A 3,248-nucleotide genomic window follows, 5' to 3' on the forward strand; every position below is an offset into this window, starting at 1 on the left:
GTCCTGTCACAAAAACTAAGAACTGTTGCTTTAGAATTTGCAACCATTTATTTTCTTTTAACTGTGTTTTTCACTCTGTACTTCACTGTCTTATGAAAGTAGTTTTGTGCTTTCCTGAAAATGGGCATGTTCATCCACACCTTTGATGTCATCATTGGTTGTTTCTCCTTCTTCGAGTACCACTTGGGATTGAATGGCTTCTGATCCATCTGTTAGTCACCAAGCATCCTTGTGATGCTCATCCTGGACATTTAGATTTCTCTTTCCTCCATCCTTTTACTGGCAAGTCTATCTTAACCTCGAGAAGGAACCTTTAAAGCTTTTTTTATTATTTGCCTCCAGGCCCAGCATTTCTGATCCTTTGGTCTCAAGACCGACCTCCTTCAAAAAGGACTCCATTGCTTCATAATCTCTCTTAATATACCCAAACTCAAAAAATTTTGCGTTTTAAAAATCTGGGGCAGAGTAAGTTATGCCAAGCTCTTTCTCCCAACATTTAAAAGTTGATTTTACGTACAAGAAAGCCTAGGTCACCATCTCCCAGGTAGCAGGTGCATCACCAAGAGCTGGACCAGGACTCACATCTCCAAGCGGGGCCCTCAGCCCACACAGCATCTCCAGGCCCTCTGTGGCACCAGTGGTTACTAGAACAGCCTCAGATTGTCAGGGCCCTACTGACCTCAAGAGACTACAGGGGCACTACAGAATGCCCCACTCAGAACATAAGCCAACATGCGCAGTGAGGCCTGTCTGACCGACCTTCAGCAGGGCCAGGACCTCCAAGTTTTCTCAGGTAGGCGTCATTGAGGGGTTTTGGCCTGGGCTGTGCAACTAGATCCAAATTTGAAATATGGCAACTTTGAAAGACATTCCCGGGTGACTGAAGTCAATTAAAACCATCCTGAAAATTAGTAAGTCTATGGAAATGGCAGCGGCAGCAAAATATGCCCGAGCTGAAAGGGAGCTGCAATCAGCTCGAATGTGTGGAACAGGATCTTCGGCTTTGTATGAACAGGCTTGTGATAAGGTGCCTGCAAACAAGAAGAAAAATTGGTGCCGGCCAATTTTACACACCTCCTTATCGGTGTGTCCTCAGATAGAGTGCTTTGCAGTGCTACCCATTTCTTGGTTGTTAAACAGATGAAAAGTGAGCCAGGAAGGTATGGCTCAGTGATTGAGCATCAACCCATGAACCAAGAAGTCACTGTTTCAGTTCCTGGTGAGGGCATCTGCCCTGGTTGAGGGCTCTATCCCCCGTAGGGGGCATGTGGGAGGCAACCAATAGATGTTTCTCTCATTGATGTTTCTATCTTTCTATCTTTCTCCCTTCCTCTCTCTCTGAAAAAATCAATAAAATAAAATAAAAAATGGAGTTGGCTATGCTCACAGCAGCTGGGAAAGTTAAGACGGTTGGAATCGGTGATAAAATTAGGGGTATAGTTCATAAAACTCATTCTGACCAGTTTCTGGTCACCTTCAAAGAAGTGGGAAGAAAACCCCCTACTTTTGGAGATGTGTCAGTCATTGCCCTGGAATTACTAAATTCTGGATATGAACTTGATGAAGGATCCATTATCTTTAATCGATTCAGGTCTGTCATCTCCTACAAGACAAAAGAAAAGCCCATCTTTTCTCTTAATACCATTGTAAGTGCTGAGTGCATGAGTACCTATGACGACATTGATGCTGACATGCTGGAGAATTACCAGGAGTACATCTGGCCAATATCACCTACTACTCTCTGAAGGACTACACCACTAGTGAGCAAAATGCCAGCATGACGGCCATGGACAACGCAAGCAAGAATGCTTCTAAGGTGATCGACAAATTGACTTTGACCTTCAACCGCATAGGCCAAGCTGTCAGCACAAAGGAGTTGATTGAAATCATCTCCAGTGCTGCAGCTCTGGATTAATGAAAATCAAGTTTCATCCTCAGACAAAGAGGTAAAGGAGGAAAACTCAGCCAGCTGATTTTGTTTTTACCTTGCTGCTATGCTGGTCAGAAGAAATTATTGGTCCATTGTTTAAATTACTGAAGACACCAAGGTATTTATAAATTATCTTACAATAAACAATTTACACTAAGAATAAAAAAAATATAAGCCAGTGCCTGGCAACAAGAACAGACCAGCAGTGGGAGGGAGATAGGAAGGGAAGGGAAGAATATGACAGAACAGAGTTTTCCCACATTTTCTACATCATGGCACACCGATAAATCTCGTCACTGGGGGAAATGGTAGCCTCTTCATGGTTGAGGGGACAGACTCCTCCTGGCAGCTGGGAGGGCTGAGTGTCTACATCTTCCCACACGTTATTCCTCCTGGGATTGCTGAGCAACAGGAAGCTCTGCTGTACTAGTGAAGGGCTCTTCTGCTCATGTCATGAACCAACACTCCTACACGTTTCTCATAGTCCTGGAGGCATGATCCTGCCTGCAAACGTGCCAGAGCTTTTGGTCAGTATGAGAATGTCCACATGTGTATGTGTGAGTTGTGAATAAAAAAGGCCTTACAAGTATTTTCTTTAGCTATCAACAGTAAAAGAATGTTCAACTACCTTATTAATAATTTAGAAAACTTGCAGTCTAATTGCATTTAGCCTTCTCCTAATCTTTGTGCTCTTGTCATCATATAAGTTGCTTCTACATGTTACCCCATAACACATTTTATTACTGTTTTAAAGAGCAAATAATCTTTTAAAGAACATATGTGTGTGTAGATATGTATATTATATACATTATTTCTGGTGACAAATCTGCCATTATTCTGTAGGTAATGTATCTTTTTCTTCAGGCTAATTTTACAAAATCCTTTTATTGCTGCTGTTCAGAAGTTGACTATGTTTGTCTATGATTTACTTTGAATTTATCCAGCTTGAGGTTCATTGAGATTCTTGGAGCTGTGGGTTGTTATATTTTATCAATTTGGGGAAATTCAAGGTCATTATCTCTTCAAATATTTCTTCCATTCCATTATCACTCTCCCCTCTTCCTAAGACTTCTACAATACTTATATTAGATCACTTAATATTCTCCCGAAGGTCTCAGCTGTTATTTTTGGTTTCCCATTCTTATTTTCCCTTTGTTTGCAGCTTGTATAATCTCTATTAACCTGTCTCCATATTCACTGATCCTTTCCTGCCTTTAAGTCTAGCAATTCAACTATTAAAATCAATTTTGATAGATATTTTCAGTTCTAGCATTTCCATTCGATTCCTTTTAACATTTTCCTTTTACTTTTTGGCTAA

General features: G+C 41.1%; 1 pseudogene; it reads left to right on the plus strand.

Moving 5' to 3' along the window:
* The first annotated feature begins 841 nt into the window (after positions 1-841).
* Positions 842-1,995, plus strand: LOC102753208 (annotated as a pseudogene).
* The last annotated feature ends 1,253 nt before the right edge of the window (positions 1,996-3,248 follow it).

The sequence above is a fragment of the Myotis davidii genome, unplaced genomic scaffold (genome assembly GCF_000327345.1).
Source record: "Myotis davidii unplaced genomic scaffold, ASM32734v1 scaffold395, whole genome shotgun sequence".
Lineage (NCBI taxonomy): Eukaryota > Metazoa > Chordata > Mammalia > Chiroptera > Vespertilionidae > Myotis > Myotis davidii.